General features: G+C 43.5%; 1 long non-coding RNA gene across 3 annotated transcripts in view; it reads right to left on the bottom strand.

The window, feature by feature from the left end:
• LOC134462898 (uncharacterized) overlaps positions 1-17805 on the bottom strand; it is a 122184-nt gene that overhangs the window by 47702 nt on the left and 56677 nt on the right. The gene's annotated exons all lie outside the window — the stretch shown is intronic.

Genomic DNA, 17805 nt, shown 5'->3' with positions numbered 1-17805 from the left:
AGTAGATGGTACACAAAAAAATGTTGTAACTGGTCAATAAACATGTCAAGACTGAAATTCATCAAACAGTCAGTAAAATGTGTATTTCCATCATTCTGCGTGACATGGAAAATGTTAGGTAACACTTTAATTAAAGCCAACATTATAAGCGCATTTATAACAAATTATAACGCACATTATAATTACTTACAACATATTATGACTCCACTCATAATGCTTCATGATGCTTTATATTCACAGTTATGATTAACTATGAATGTAGCTTATGTTGCTTTATAAATCCAAGGGTGTCATGAGTGCTCTTGACTGGCTATAAACTACAGGCTGCCTGATGGGTCTTATAGTACATTATGAATACCTAAACCCCTCTATGCACAGACCTGGATGATAAACTGTCATAAGGGCTCATATGATGCTATAATGTTTCATGTGAGATCATAAGTTGTCAATGTGTGCTCTAAGTAAAGTGAAGTTCATATGGATGCATCTGTAATGCACTGTATAATGCACAGCTATAATGCATCATAATGTACTGTAAGCCCCATCAGGCAGCCTGTAGTTTATATCCTGTCATGAGCACTCATAATACCCTTGGATTTATAAAGTATTATAAGCTACATTCATGGTTATGCATTACTGTTAACATAAAGCATCATGAAACATCATCGGTGTAGTAGTAATGCTTTGTAAGTAATTATAATGTGCATTATAATTTGTTTTAAATGCGCTCCTAATGCGCTATAGATATGGGCTTCATAGAAAGTGTTACCAAATGTTATTTCAAAAATAGAATCTGCTAATGCACCAACACATTACATTCACACGCATGATTTGTTTTGCGTGGTAAAACTTGATGGCAGGGTGCCAAAATAGGCCCAGTGCAGTTATTCTAACTGGCTCACACGCACATTCTGCATAGCACGCTACAGTTATTCTGAGGAGTCAAGGTGCTTATTCTGTGCGGCGCACCATCCACTCACATGTACATCAACTGTAATAAAACGTTGATCTTCTTAACTCCTGAACAGAGCCTCTGCTGTTATAACCTTATTGTCACCAAAATGTTAATGACCAAGGCTTAATCTGTTACTTAAGTGTATCATAACAGTGTTGTTATGATGTAGTTTTTTAAGCGGTGTGCATAGGCCCTGGCCCGTTGGTGGGCCCAAATGTATGAAGAGGCTACAGGAAAACATTAATGTGTGTGAATAAAAACGGTTGCCGTGTACATCTTCATTAACCACACTGGCAATGGGCAGCGTAGAGATACGGAGCCCTGGGGAAATCCCTTCAGAAGCAGCAGATGAGCAGGAATCAAAGCGTAACACAATACATAACGACAATTCCTGGAGCCCAGTTCATCTGAGGTTACAGGAAACAGGAAGTCAGAACAGATTTTCTGCTCAGTTCGAGAAAATACAGGAAAATCATTCTCTTAATCTACCAGTGATGTGGCAACGCAAGCCGAATCTCAGACAACATACTGTACAGTTGAAGAATTTGTTTGTATGGAGTCACGTACAAAAGAGGGAGTTTCAGATGGTGTGTGTGTGTGTGTGTGTGTGTGTGTGTGTGTGTGTGTGTGTGTGTGTGTGTGTGTGTGTGTGTGTGTGTGTGTGTGTGTGTGTGTGTGTGTGTGTGTGTTTGCCTCAAACCCATCATGAGAAAGAGAAGAGAGGAGCTACTGCCTAGTCTAACGGGGCAAAAACACTGAGCTTGACAATAACCAGAAAATTAGTCAAACAAACAACACAACCAATTTGAGGTCGTTTGAAATCAGCATCTGGACTAGATGCTTTCCTGACATGGACAAGAATGAGATATCTTTTCCAATGGTTTGCATTTTTGCAGAGGTTCTTCAGATATAAGGACATCACTCACAGCAAAACTAACACGACCTTTGAGTAAAGATGAAGTAATTGAAAAAAAGTAATATCAGTGATATGGAGAAGGGGAACACAATTATGTTAATGGAGATGGGAATGAAATGTAAAAATAATGAGCGTGGTCACTACAGGTACTTCGGGAAATACAAAGTCAACCGTAGACATCCAACTACAATCAATTCTTATCAGTGAGCCGCAGTTTGTTAATGTATCCATGGGATTAGATGTACGCAAATGAATAACTAGATCAACACATACACACACTTCCATCAATAAAAGGTTAACAAAGGTTCTGAATCAATACATATTTTCCCAATTACATTAGAGACTGGCCTTTCCCAGGGCACAGCCATCTTTTTTTGGAATCCCGACTAATAAATTGTATGAACCCTCACCCCTGTGCTAGCAGTAGATCATATGATTGGTCAGGTCAAACATGTGTTGCAGCCATCTGACTGATTTACAAGTAGTGTGCCCTGTCCATTCTCAGCACACTCACACGAAACCTTCCCTTATTTGGTCCAATTCTGGTGCTGTATATTAATCTCTCTGTGTGCTAAGTGTCTCTAAGCTGAATCTGCATTCCTGTGACACACATAGAGCCCACACCATCACACCAAGTGTACCTGCGAATGCTTGGGGTTAAAAGCAAGTGTGAAAACGACACCAGCGTATCCTTGCAAGGCTTAGGTTCCTGTCAAATGCCTACTGGTAACTCATAGCCGGACAGAATTCGATATTGAGGACTAATACAAAGCAACAGGGAAGGGATGTCCCAAACATGCTCTTGACATTAGATTTAACATTGACCAACATACTTCAGAGGACAGACACAAACTATGATAACCAATACTTCTCTCAGACACATTCCTAAGTCTGTGAAGAACCTGATACTGATTAATGACCAGCCTAGATTCCTGTCATAGTGCTGCAAGTGTAATTTGTAGTACTTTCTCATTAGCGTACAGACTATTCACATTATTTAGCTTCTATTTGCTGTTCACTTGGTGTGAAAAATCTTCACAAGCAAAGTAATTTAAATTAATTGTCTCAGTCATCAGAATTACTTAACTTCAGATGTCACAGACCTTTGATGACAATGTTTACATCACACATTATTTAACAATGTACTGTAAGTGTGTATCTTGTACATTGTACATGTGTACAAATGCATCTGTTCAAACTACCAGCAAACAAAATTAATTATCTATGCCACAACATGGAAAAGTAATTCATAGTAACATTCAAAGTCATTGTAATTTGTAAATGTATGTAAACCTCTTTCAGCTTCTTATCTATGTCTCAATTTTCAAATGCATGACAATTGTATACATGCTAAGACATATAAGATGGTCTTCCAAACATGCCATAAGGAATACCTTGTGTCCTCAGTAAATCAGTGATCTTACCTCTGAATTTTTTGTGTCTCCTTATGAACCTTTGGGGTGAACGCTGGTTTGTTTGATGCATACCAGCATCCATTCAACTGTGTGACTGAATTTTTACAAGCAATTCTAATAAGCAAAAGTCTCGGGCATGCATTCCTGACAGAGAAAGTTTGTGAGGGAGGAGTTACTTAGAGATCCTATAGTTCTCACCTCCTAAGACAGTAAGTCTATCCCTCACCATTGCGGGAGTGGCCCACAAAAAAGGCCTGCTCAAAGAATCCTAAAAGAGCTTTACTGCCTTGCAAAGCAGTAACACAAAAATATCAGGAAGAAGTGTTGCCAGCACAAGAGGAGAGCTGAGAGCCACAGAACAAAGTCAACATCAAAGTAAGTCCCAGCCTCCTCTTTTGTCCTTACTTTTAGCCAGAAATTACTATTTTGACTTACACAAGACTCACATTTATCTGAAAAAAATTACATTACATTTCTGATTACCCAATGATACACGTTTGCTTTGCTCTTTTTACCTTCAGTGCCATACTGACTTTGTATATTTTGAAGAATGAGATACATGAGTACGGAAATGTCGACATAAACAATGTGTGACACAATGCAGTAACATATTCTATTTTATGACGACTTATGGTATGCCCACACCAATTTGGCAAGTGATTCTCATCAATCTTGAACAAGCAAGTGCGGTAGAGCAACACTACACTACATATGATACACGAAACTGTGAATGAAATATCTCCATCTATCTTCTGCTCAGTGCATCTAAGAAGTATGTATTAAAACATGACTGACATGCACTGTCCATTTAACCCTGTGGTGACCTAAATGTCAGTGGTGCCTAATGCTCCAGCCCCTAATGGCTGACCCTTTTCCCTGTGTTTAAAGCTGCCCTCGATGTGTAAATGAGTGTGAATTCCTTGTAAAAAAAGAAAATGCATTAAGGAAAATGGTCTTGTAAAGTTAGTTATCGTCTGACATTTAAAAGTTACGACAAACCGTTTATACCGTAATACAAAAAGCTCGTGAAATATGACACATTTATATTATTATAGTGTAATAATGGTTTATGTAGAAACCATTAATGAGAAGTATTTTGTGACCTAAACGTAAACAGTAAAAACATTTGGCCAGCAACTTCTGTGGGACTTACCTCCCAACAACACATGTGGGGATGAATGTAAATGTATAGTGCGGGTGTAAGTAAATAGGTAGTAGAAGCTGGCAACACTGTTAATGTGCGTTTGGTAGTTGTTGATTTATATAATGTGTAAGAAAACACTTAACTCTTCTCACGCACTTGAATGTAGGCCAACATAGAAACACTAATTATACATTTTGCTGCTTGGGCACTTCAGATTTAGGGCTGTCCCCTTCAGCAGAGGCCGTGGAAACTTAAGATAGGGGTCAAACGTGATGTCACTGCAAGGAGGCAGTCTGCGCGTAGTTAAAAAAAAAAAAAAAAAAACACAGCACATAAAAATGTAAGGACACCCTGGAGTCATACCACTAGACGGAGCTACGGATCTGAGAACGAGGCCCTGAGCCCCACTGCCACATGGCCTGAACATATTTATATATCAATCACAAGACGCTGTTGCTATGCTGAGGCATTTTTTCACCCGATACTGTACTGTTGAGGGAGGGGGAAACAAGAATTAAGAGATGCCTACCCCTGTACATGTCATTTCCTGACACATATTTCCAAATTTAAACAAAATGCAGCAGTATATCCTTAAATTACACATGCCTGAAACAATAGCTTAATGATACCGGAAGCATTTAAAATATATGAAACACTATAATTGGACACATCAGAATCGCGGCATTTACTTGAAAGATAAAGGTGATAATGTCAGATATTCCCTTAGCCATCTACCTCCATCAACATTCATTGCGAGGCAAAATACAGGATTTATCAGCCTCGTGTTTTGCCATTTTTTGCCAAAAGAACATTTGTCTCACAACAAACAAATTTGTCTCAAGCCCCATTCGCATGGGATAAATGTTACATAAAGGGGCAGTATTGGGGGGGTTGATCAGTAGGCATTGGCAAGTCAGAAATCAGGCGCAGATGATGGGGAGTGGGATTTGCCAGATCAGCAGCTTCCGTAAAGGAGAAAGATAAGATACCCTAGGTGTGAGAGGTAGAGATAGTAAAAATAAAAAAAATAAAAACCTGAAGCACGACTGTACACCATTCTGACCTCCAAAAACTGTCCCTTCATAACAAAACTAGCCCTACTTATCTCCAATAACCTTTTTATGCCTTTTTAAACCTTTTTATGTTCCTGATTATGTCCTCTTATGTGAGTCGCTTTGGATAAAAGACTATGCTAAATATAATGTAACGAAATGTAATGTAACATAGAAACTTTAAAAAGCCAGTCAACCCAAGCAGAGGGCAGCCTGCGTCACGGGTTAGTCTGTGACTGATGGTTTTATGGGGTATGTGACCTATCACAGGCAAAGTAGCCTGCCTCAGTACAGGCAACGTCTTCTCGGATCACAGGAATTCCTCAATTTACAATCCGTTTTGAGTTTCTACTGGCAGAAAATATCAAACTGACCATGGTCGAAGGCACACACCAGCGTAAGGGAGCTGGGGAGACCTTTAATGTTTGACGGGGGAAAAAAATATAGCAGCCTGTTATCATCTTATATCCAGTTTCATGTATGTTGCAGGGATACGTTCTTGTATCAACATATCCATGTAAATTTCACAGGCTATAAACACAATCCAATATAGATGGTGGACAGTGTAACAGCAAAAGGAAAGCAATGCATAAACCGCTGGGTTAACCATGCTCATTTGAATACAATTACAACCACACTCTTTAACAGCATGACAGAATATGAAAATAAAACTAGAGAGACAAATACAAACCTATACCTTTCGTGCAAACATTTCCTTTCAATGTACAAAGTACAGCTACTGTATGTCTAAAAAAGGACCTCACCAATTTAGTCTCAGGCTCTTAATCTTTCTTTACTGTATAATAGAGACTTCAGTGTGAACAAGATTTGCTTAAGGTATGTCAGCGTCAGATTCTTCCTGTAGACAGATTGCCTAAATCCAACGGTTGGTGTGGTTAGAAAACTGACACCCACTGCTGACTCCCGTCATCTAAAGCGATAATAAATCCTGCTGTGGACAGATGGATTTCCTTACTGTTGCTAAAAGCTCCTACTACATGTTACATCTCACACCTATGCTACTGCCAGCTGCTGGGCTGATCTCTGTCCTCTATATCAGTTTAATACATTTTGTCTGTTTGCTGATAAACACTTAAGGGAAAATTCATCATATTCACAACGTGTGTAATCCAGAAGTGCTATGACATTAAGGAAAACAATTTAACAAACAAAACAACAAGCTGAAATTGCATGGTGATGTGCCATACGATCATCTGCCAAACGTTTGCTACTTTACACTTTCATACGTGCCCTGCCACAGACCTCCGTTTACTGCTTGGACACCTTGCTAAGACCCCTCCTCCACTGTTTCAAAAACAGACTCCTGACTTCCTGACCTTGGTTGAGCATGCTATGAAACTAAAATCTACTCTGGCACACGTCACATGGATTGCAAATTGGTAATTCAAAGACGCAGGAAGAAGAAGCAGACCCCTTGAACCTTACCCATGTTTACAGATTTTTCAGTATTCCAAACATGATCCAAGATACAAGATATTTCAGATATTAAGTACTAATATCATCCCCTTTTCCCAACTTCCGTTCCCTGAGTAAACATTTATTCTGGTTGCCAAGTTGGGGTATGATATGTGTTTCCCAAAAACTCCAAAAAGCAGTTCTTAGGCCTAAGTAGTAGTTCTTAGTATGAGGTGCCTTCTAGGCAATATATCAGAAACAGCTCTCACATCATCACTACAAGTTTATGCATACACCAAAATAAAAAAGATGCATGTAGGCCGATAAATTATTGTATAGACATAGTTTCACAACCTGGCTCAAGGGTCATGACACAGAAAGGGTACAGACAAGAGGGTAATAGATTTATATGCTTTATTTTCAATTTCAAATTGTCCAACCCAGGCAGAGACCGACAGACAGACCAGACCAGAACAGAACAGAGCAGAAGAAAACAGACCAGACCAGACCAGACCAGAACAGACCAGAACAGAACAGACCAGAACAGACCAGAACAGAGCAGAGCAGAAGAAAACAGACCAGACCAGACCAGAACAGACCAGAACAGAACAGACCAGAACAGAACAGACCAAACCAGACCAGAACAGACCAGAACAGACCAGACCAGAACAGACCAGAACAGAACAGAGCAGAAGAAAACAGACCAGACCAGACCAGAACAGACCAGAACAGAGCAGAAGAAAACAGACCAGACCAGACCAGAACAGAACAGACCAGAACAGAACAGACCAAACCAGACCAGACCAGACCAGAACAGACCAGACCAGAACAGACCAGACCAGACCAGAACAGAACAGACCAGAACAGAACAGACCAAACCAGAACAGAACAGAACAGAACAGAACAGACCAGACCAGAACAGAACAGAACGGAGAAGAACAGAACAGACCAGACCAGACCAGACCAGACCAGACCAGACCAGAACAGAACAGACCCGCCCCAGCCAAAACCTACAGCCGACTCGTGGGGAACCTGGTTGGCTTTCACAGGCAGGCAGACAGCGAGAGAGAGCAGAGTCGCCTCAGCCAGCCTACAGCCTACTATACCGTAGGCCTAGGCTAGCTCTCACAAGCAGAACAGTCAGAAAGGCAGAGGCAGAGAGAGAGAGAGAGAGAGAGAGAGAGAGAGAGAGGCAGAGAGAGGCAGAGAGAGAGAGAGAGAGAGAGAGAGAGAGAGAGAAAGAGAGAGAGAGAGAGAGAGAGAGAGAGAGAGAGAGAGAGAGAGAGAAGAGAGAGAGAGAGAGAGAGAGAGAGAGAGAGAGAGAGAGAGAGAGAGAGAATGCACTGGAGTGCTTTTAAATGCCGGCCTCCAGCAGCCTTAGATCAGCAATCACTTAACCTAATGATTGACAATCAGCAGCAGCACCTGAAGGGGAAATAGCAGCAGATCTCCAGATCAGTGGTCCATTAACTCAATCAGCAACAGAACCTGAAAAGGAAAAAGAGCAGCAGAGACGCCCAGTGACACCTAGTTGTTCCGGTGGAACCCTACAATGTCCAGGGCCGTGACATACCCTCCCCCATAAGAGTAGGGTTCCCACTGGGCACCCAGAGCAACACCAAAACAATAGTACACCAGCTAACAAACAACATAAACAAACATACATAAATCAGACTACCACCTACCCCCAACTACCCAGTAACCCCACAGCACCTGAGGAAGACATGGAGTGCAGCAAAAGACAGACGGAAACTTCAGGGGCAGTAGCGAAGGCTCTAGAGACAGGTGCCCCGTTCCGGTGGAACCCTGCAATGTCCAGGGCTGTGACAATAGTGATATATTGCCTAGGGTGCATCTCATTCTTAAGTACTACTTAAGCGTAGCCTCTTACTGCAGCAGGGGTCGCTGGCGACCATATTCACTTGCTGAAAATGCTTAACTACATCATAACAACATTGCTGTGACATTACAGAGAGCCATAGTGCTGAGCTAAGGGGTTAAGTACTGCTTCATTTAAAAAATAAATGGGGAAACGTAGCCTAGGATGTTGTGGAACCACAACTAAGGGCCAAAACATACCAAGGCGGAACGGAACGGTCGCGAGATGAACGCTGTCTTTCTGCTTAGTTTCGGCCAGTGTGTAGCTAGCGTGCTACTTTGCCATTCATTTAAACGAGACACCGCCGGTCACCGGAGTGAAAAATTCGCTCGAGTTCTATTTTCCAAATGCAGCACGGCGCGGAGCCGGCTCCCGCGCCACTGACGCCCGACTACCGCCAGTTGGTGTGTAAGGACAGATATGTTTCAATGTATTTTCACCGACGCCGGTAAAAAACGCGGCTGTTCCGCGACGCTTTTACCGCCCTGGTGTGTAAGACCCCTAACTCACTTGTGTATCACCCCTTTTGGGGTATAGACCACCAAGAAGAGTTCTCCAGGCATCTCTGCCCTGCAGTAGTCTGTGCAGTTGTTCCCAGGTGTAGCCTGCCCTTTTGTAGTCTCTTTCTTGGTCGGCCTTGCCTCCTCTTCCCTTGCAGATTCCATGTAAGGCCTTGCTTGGTGTTGTTGGAGGATGGCTTTTGGAGAGTGTGGCCAACGTCTCTCCATGCATCTCTGGAATATTTCTTTATCCACTAGTTGTCGTCCAATTCACCGCCAGAGTTCTTCGTTACTGATGGTTTCAGGCCAGTATGCGAAGAATTTGTTGCACTTTGATGAATCTCACCTTCTTTCTCTCCTTTTATATCCTTTCTGCGCATCTTCTAATACCCTCTTCTTCTTGGTAGTTGACACTGTCATTCTCGAGGTTTCAGCTCCACACAGCAAGACTTACTTTACATTGGAGTTGAAGAGTTAGGTTTTGATGATGATGGCAATACTCATGGCCTTCCAGATGTTCTTCAGCTGGTTGAAAGCTGCTCTTGCTTTGCTTACTCTAATTTTTACATAAAACTTTTCTGCCTTGTTTCTCAATGTTTCTGCCGAGGAATGTTAATTTGTTAACTTCTTACAGGGCTTCTCCACTAGACTGTGTTTGGCTGTTGGTCGGTACCCATATAGATGCTATAACATTATCCTACTGTTAAGCATTTGTAGATGCTCTTTTTGCAGTTATTTTGTATATTATGCTATTTGGATATAGATTATACCATTTGTGTAATTGATTCCCAGAGCTTAAAGAGAGTTTCTCCATATTTAAAATATGCTCTATTGTGTTTTACCACTTATCAAGGTCCGGTGATTTTGGTTGTTTCCATGCAACCATTTGTTTTATTGCAGATACGCAAGATCTTTTGATTTGTTTTAGTGTAATGACATTTAAGATTTAAGTGTAATTTTATTATTTTTCATTGCTGTAAACCTGCTGTCCAAAGGACAGACATCATCATTTAAGTTGACTGAAAAAAATACCACAGATGAAATTGAATAATATCACCACTACATGGAGGAACATACAGAACTGCAAATAGTGAGTTTAAAACAATATTTACCTTCATTTTCTGATTGCTCATAAAGTCAAACACATTCGCAACACTTTACAATAATGGTACATTAATTGTAATGGAATAATGTTGGAAGTAATGTATGATTTATGGTGAATTAACTCATAATTTATGTATGCAGTGATGTTTAATCTATTATTAGTCAATGAGTAGTCACTATTGTAGTCATGATGACTCACCATTAAGTAATTGTGGTACAACCAAGGTTAATTAATGGTGTGAATTACAAGTGTTAATACATCATATATTAACACTGCTGATGAAAATCCTGATATATCGATCCAATCATACATGAATCCAGCCTTAATTAATGATGCATGAGTAATAATGGAATAATGTTGTAAGTAATGTCAGCATCACCACTGTGGATAATAATCCTGCCATATAGATCCAGTCATATCTCAATCAGACCTTATGGCAACTCCATGGAGGCTATGTGACGGCATTGTGTCAGGAAGAGTGGCAGTGATGGTTCTGTGGCATTCGAAACTGGGAGGGGGGCATGCAACTTTGTTTCATCACCTGCAGGCTATGCCCTAGAAGCAACCTCTCCAGGCCTACTCTCTCGGTCCCACTCGCTACACCCCCTGGCCCCTGAGGCAGTTAACACAGGGAATCACTTCACATTTTTTACTTGCTCCCATTTTAATATAACTTACTGTGTCTTGTTTCTCACTGTCTGCATTCTTTTAGTGGCATCATTAATTAAGGTTGGATTCATGTATGATTGGATCAATATATCAGGATTTTTATCAGCAGTGTTAATATATGATATATTAACACTTGTAATTCACACCATTAATTACCCTTGGTTGTACCACAATTACTTAATGGTGAGTCATCATGACTACAATAGTGACTCCTCATTGACTAATAATAGATTAAACATCACTGCATACATCAATTATGTGTTAATTCACCATGAATCATACATTACTTCCAACATTATTCCATTACAATTAATGTACCATTATTGTAAAGTGTTACCGATATTTTTGTTAAAGACAATAAATTCAGGCATGTAAAAGGTCATTGTAATTACTGAGGACCCCTTTTCAAACCTTTAGCTCTACTGCCTACTTCACCATCACTGAAGCTCCTGTAAGTGTATTTTCTCTTAAATTTGTTAATTGGTTTGGAGTGACACTGCTACTGTCCCAACCATAACCTGTCAGTGTTGTACAGTAGTATTATATTAGAATAATATTAAATAATATATACTTTCTGAGAAGAGGTATGAGATGCCTAAAAAAACAGAGTGAAAACAAAATGGCTAATGTAAACAAACTAAATATACTATGTAAAAGAGTAGTTTTTTTGTCATCACTGTCAGATTTTGTTCCATAGCTTGTCAGTTTGTTCCATATTTGACTGAATCGTGCTGGTTAATGAAAAAGTATTTGTTGTTATCAGTTTTGTACCCTAGTATCAATGGGTGTTGCAGCCATTTTCTCACAAGACACTATCATCCAGGGTTGGCCCACCACAGGCTGATCAGACCGTTGGGTTACGGATGTAACCTTGGTTCTGTGAAGGAAAGAAAGGCTGCCAGACGGCTAGCCCAAGGGGCTGGAATATAATCCGCGCATGCGCGAGTTCTGAGGTACACTTATATCAAAACTTCATCACGTGAGTATGCCGCGCTACTGTACACAGTATATAAGTCCCAGCGCGGCATACTTCGTCCTCATAAAAATCCTGAACGCGAAGTCCAGAGCGACGACGAAGTCTGGCAGCCTTTCTTTCCTTCACAGAACCAAGGTTACATCCGTAACCCAACGTTCTGTTTCACTCAAGAAAGGCTGCCAGACGGCTAGCCCAAGGGGCTGGAATATGTATGCCCAAACGTCGCGGCGGACAACCATACGACAATTGAATAAAGACACTGGACAATGCAAGAGTCAAAGACCCTTATTGAATGTCCACATGCCAACAGGGCTAGAGTGACTGGTTAACAGAACTCAAGTTAAACACAGTCGAATATGTGACCATCTGTCACAAGCTTAGAACCGAAGCTGTGGAGAGAGTGAGCAGCACCAAGTTCCTTGGAGTGCACATCAGCGACGACCTCTCTTGGACCACCAACACTACATCACTGGCGAAGAAGGCCCATCAGCGTCTCTACTTCTTGCGCAAACTAAAGAAGGCAAGTGCTACACCCTCCATCATGACAACATTCTACAGAGGAACCATAGAGAGCGTCGTGTCCAGCTGCATCACAGTGTGGGGAGGAAGCTGCACGGAGAAAAACAGGAAGACACTCCAGCGTGTTGTGAACACAGCGAAGAAGATCATTGGAGTACCACTCCCCTCCTTGCAGGACATTTACACCGCACGCCTCACCCGAAAAGCACTGATGATCATCAAAGACACAAGCCACCCTGCACACAAACTGTTCAGCCTCCTGCCCTCTGGAAAGAGGTACAGGCGCCTCCGTTCCCGTACCACCAGGCTTACAAGCAGCACGATGCATCAAGCAATCAAGATACTGAACACTCAACCCACTCTCCCTTCACTGTCAGCCTCTAGCCAGCCAGGCCACTGACAACGCTCCCCCCCCTCATCCCCACCACCATATCTGCGACTGAACACTCCACCTGCACTACTACATCTGTGACTGAACTTTCAACCTGCACTAACTCAAAACATACACATGCACACACACACACACACACACACACACACACACACACACACACACACACACACACACACACACACAAGCACACTGCACTTTCTGCACTAAACCCAAACATACACACACTGACACACAACTCATACTCACACACATACACACATACACACACACACACACACACACACATACACAGGTACACACACACAGACGCACACCGCACTTTCTACCTGCACTAAACACACACACACACACACACACACACACACACACACACACACACACACACACACACACACACACACACACGCACACAAAACACATACAAACACACACACACACATACTGCTGCTGGTGTATTTAAATAAAAACCTTTTTTAATTATTTATTTCTTCAAATGCTACTATTACTATGTCAGAACGCTATAAAGGACTTTTAGGAAAAAGAACAACAAAATACCTCCTCTTAATGTATGTTCTCTACAAGTCTTCTGTTGTCCAGTCTTGCACTTTAAATGTCTGTATGAGCAATGTCTACGTCCATACTGTCTATGTCCATGTATGAGTACTGTCTATGTCTATACTGTCTATGTCCTTACCTAGATTAGTCTATGTCTGCATGGGAGAGCAAGAAACGCAATTTCAAATTCTTTGTATGACCAGTGCATGTAAAGAAATTGACAATAAACTTGACTTGACTTGACTTGACTTGAATTCCCAAAGGATGTGGGAGATAACATGTTGAGGTTATAGAACCTTGTGAAGATCGACGGTGAAGCCCAGCAGGCCACCGGGCAACCTCTTGTAAAAGGACTCCCTTCAGGAGCGACCATGAGGTGGCTCAGTGTTAGGAGGGCGGTAGGAGTCCAACACAATCGCCTGGTTGAGATTCTGTGTTGAAAGAATCTTCGGCATAAAGTCTGTATTAGGGCGTAGGACCACACCGGTGCCTTCTGGCTGAACATGGAAGCAGTCAGGATGAGTGGACAGCGCATGTAGCTCTCCAATACGCTTCGCTGAGGTGATGGCGAGAAGAAAAATCGCCTTCTGAGACAGCCATTTTAGGTTGATACTCCCAACGGGCTCGAATGGGGGCTTCGCCAGAGCACTGAGGACAATGTGGAACTGCCATGGCGGCACAGATTGAAGCCTCCTTGGGCGCAGTCTTTGAGCTCCTCTCATGAATTGGATAGACAGAGGATTAGCTCCGAGCGTTTTGCCATCTACTCGCTTATGGCAGGCGGATATTGCAGAGAGAAAAACCTTTAGCTTTGGAGGGGACTTGCCTTCACCAAGTTTCTTTTGCAAGAATTCCAGGACTGAAGCTAGAGGGCAGGACCGGGGGCACTCATGCCACTGTTCGCACCATGCTTTGAAGGCTGCCCATCTTTAAGAGTACACAGCTCTTGTCGATGGGGCCCTAGCACACTGCAAGGTTCTTGCAACTGAGAATAACAACCCCCGAGCGAGGAGGGTGTCCCTTCTAACGGCCAGACCCACAAATTTAGGGCGGCTGGTGTCAGGTGCCACAACTCTCCCCTTGCGCAATGGGAGTTGCCATGGGGTACTCGAGAGGAGGGTCTGAATCTCTGCAAACCATGGCACATGGGGGCGAAATGGAGCCATTAAGACAACTCTCAGGTTCTCCTTCCTGGTCTTCTCCAGGAATCATGGAGAGAGGGGGGAAGATCGTCCACCCCCATCGGTGCATCGTCTTGGTTTAAGGAAAACCAGAGTGGACAGTGGGTCGACTCCCTTGAGGCAAAAAGATTGCTGTGTGCCTTCCCAAAATGAACCCAGATCAGATGCATTGTTTCCGGGTGCAATCGCCATTCACTTGGGTGTGGCTTACCCCTTGACAGCAGGTATGCTGCTGTGTTCAGAGTGCCCGGCAGGTGCACTGCTCTGATCGAGTGGAGTCGAGTGCCTGCTTAGAGGAGGAGTTCCCGGGCCATGTTGCGTAACGCCTGGGACCTCAGGCCTCCCTGGCGGTCACATATGCTATGGCCGACATGTTGTCTGTTCGAATTAAGACACCCTTGTTCTGGAGTACTGGCAAAAAGTGCCAGAGGGCAAGATATATCAGTCTCAACTCGAGAATATTTATGTGGACAGTTTTCCAACACTCCTCTGGCTCCTACATCATTCAAGACTGCCCTCCAGCCTGACAGCGATGCGTCTGTGGTCAGAACTTTGCGCTGGTAGATTCTGCCTAGTCGTACACCTCTGCACAAATTCTGGGGTATGGCCCACTATTGGAGGGCTCATAGGCACACAGGTGGCAGAGGGACAGATTTTCCCCTGTCCAGTACTGGGTGTACTTGGGCAGGTACCACTTTGCACTGGACCCATATCTAGACGGCCAAGGAGTACCACCTAGGATGCAGCAGCCATGAGGCCCAGCAGCCTCTGACACTGGTGAGCATGCACATTCCTCCGTCCCATGAACTGTGACCGGCATTGTTTCAGGGCAATAACCTCCTGATCCGAGAGACATGCCACCATCGTCAGAGTCCAGTTTCACTCCAAGGAAGGTGATTTGTTTTGAGGGAGGCAGTTGGCTCTTGTCTGAATTGAGAGACAGGCCCAACATTTGTAAGTATTCCATTACCATTGCTGTGTCCTGCCCTGCCTGCTGACTCTACTGGGAACATTTTAACCAGTCGTAATTGAGATAGATAATTGACTCTGACGCCCCTCTGACACAGCGGGCTCAAGGCTGTGTCCATGTATTTTGTGAATGGGATAGGCCGAAGGGAAGGACGTTGAACTCGAAAGTTCTGTCCTCCAACGCAATCGGAGAAACTGGCGATGAGCAGGGTGGACTGCAATGTGGAAATAGGCACCTCTGAAGCCTATACTCGTGAACCAATCCCCGCACTGAATCGATTGACAGATTTGGGTCAGTGACAGCATTTGAAATGCAACGGGCGTAAATACTGGTTTAGTGGCTTTAGGTCCAGTATTGCACGGAATCCACCATCTAGTTTCGGAACTAGGAAGTAGCTCAAATAAAAGCCACTCCGCCGTTCGTTGCGACTTAACTCCCTGATTGCTCCTTTCCTTAACAGAGTATTTATCTCCTCTGTAAGGCCAGCTGCCGCTCTGGGTCGGGCTGATGAGAAACAAGAACACCCTTGAACATGGGTGGGCGGCGCCTGAACTGTAGCCGGTAACCAAACCTTACCGTTGAAACAACCCAAGAACTGGGAGAACACATTTCCCACACCTCCAATTGAGTGTGAGAGAAAACGTGCGGCAGGGCCACCTTCCCCACAAGAGCTGTAGGAGGGAGGACGAGAGCAGCAATAGTCATCCATCGCGAAATAGTTGCCAAAAACAAACGTTATCTGCTCCGTGGATGTTGGCAAACTGTGCCCACTGTCGCATAGGGGTAGCCGCCTCTGGTTGCTCCCACACAGTCGTCATTTCCCTGACAAAGTCCGGGGGAAGAGGTCTGAGCTCAAATCAGAATGATGGGGAGATGTTAAGCCATCTATGTATCCAGCATCAAGGTTATCGGATGCTTGCACTCATAGCAGCTCCACACTATTATCAGCACCTTGTGGGGACAGCTGCTGTGGTGACACCCTTGCAGGCTGCACTGAAGGGGCCATCTGGCGCTCTGTGCCTGATGGCGCAGCCTGGTGCTCGGGCCCTAATGGGGCTGCCTGGTGCCCAGGCCCTAGTGGCGCTGTATGGCGCTCAGCCAGCTGGTGCATCAACCACTGTTGACCGGATGCCAAGGACAAATTCCCCTTCACCAGAGACGCCATTTTATTGCTAGAACATCATAGGTCTCAGACAGTTGCTGAGGAGAGGGTTGAGTAGCTGGTATCGAACCTGAGTCTGTGGACGCCTGGGAGGATGGTGTATTATCTCATGTAGCCCTATTCACCTTACTCAGTAGAGTATGTGATGAGAAGGGGAGACCGCTCTCCCTGCCCTTAAAGCTAGTGCATGATCAGGGCTCAGACATGTCACACACAGTGTATGTCCATCTTTCACTGGCATTCTACTGTTGCAATTAGAACAGTTCTGGAATCCAGGCATCGTTCTTTTTTTTTTTTTTTTTTTTTTTAACCTATATTAAATATATAAATGTTGTTATTAATATTATTATTACTTCATCATTAAGTATCATTATTATTTCAGTCACACCTTGACTTTAGGCATGAACCTGATAGCACTGTTACTGCCTGGTACCAGATATGGTTCCAGCAGAGGTGCAAGAGATGGTGGGCACTAAGTGTCTCACACTCCAGTAGCAGCACTAATCACCCTAGGTACCGACCCTGGTACCAGCGTTGATCACTCATCGGTACCGAGAATGAGATTGTTGGTACCAAGAGTTGCATAGCACGAGATCACGTCATGTGAGGCTGCTGGAGTAGCCTATAACATGCTCGCAAGCAACTCCTTCGACAGAGGGAGAGCGGCGGCAGGCAGCGTTGATTAGCTAGAGAGATGTCTCTGTAATCTCTTTCCTCCCTAGAGCAAACCACAACAACAGATTACTTACCTCAAGTTGAATTTCAAGTTGAATTTCAAGTGGAATTCTGGTACCAGCGTTGATCTCTCACCGGTACCGAGAATGAGATTGTCGGTGCCGAGAGTTGCGCAGCACGAGATCACGTCAGATGAGGCAGCTGGAGTATAATGTGCACGTAAGCAACTCGATAGAGGGAGAGTGGCGGCAGTTTGTTACACAGGATAATTATTCCACTGCGGAACCAACGAGCCCAGCGAGTAACTTCCTCGACAGAGGAA

This window comes from Engraulis encrasicolus, chromosome 14, assembly GCF_034702125.1.
Source record: "Engraulis encrasicolus isolate BLACKSEA-1 chromosome 14, IST_EnEncr_1.0, whole genome shotgun sequence".
Taxonomy (NCBI): Eukaryota; Metazoa; Chordata; class Actinopteri; order Clupeiformes; family Engraulidae; genus Engraulis; species Engraulis encrasicolus.
The sequence above is the reverse complement of the archived record's forward strand: the minus strand, read 5'-3'. Positions and strand labels throughout refer to the sequence as shown.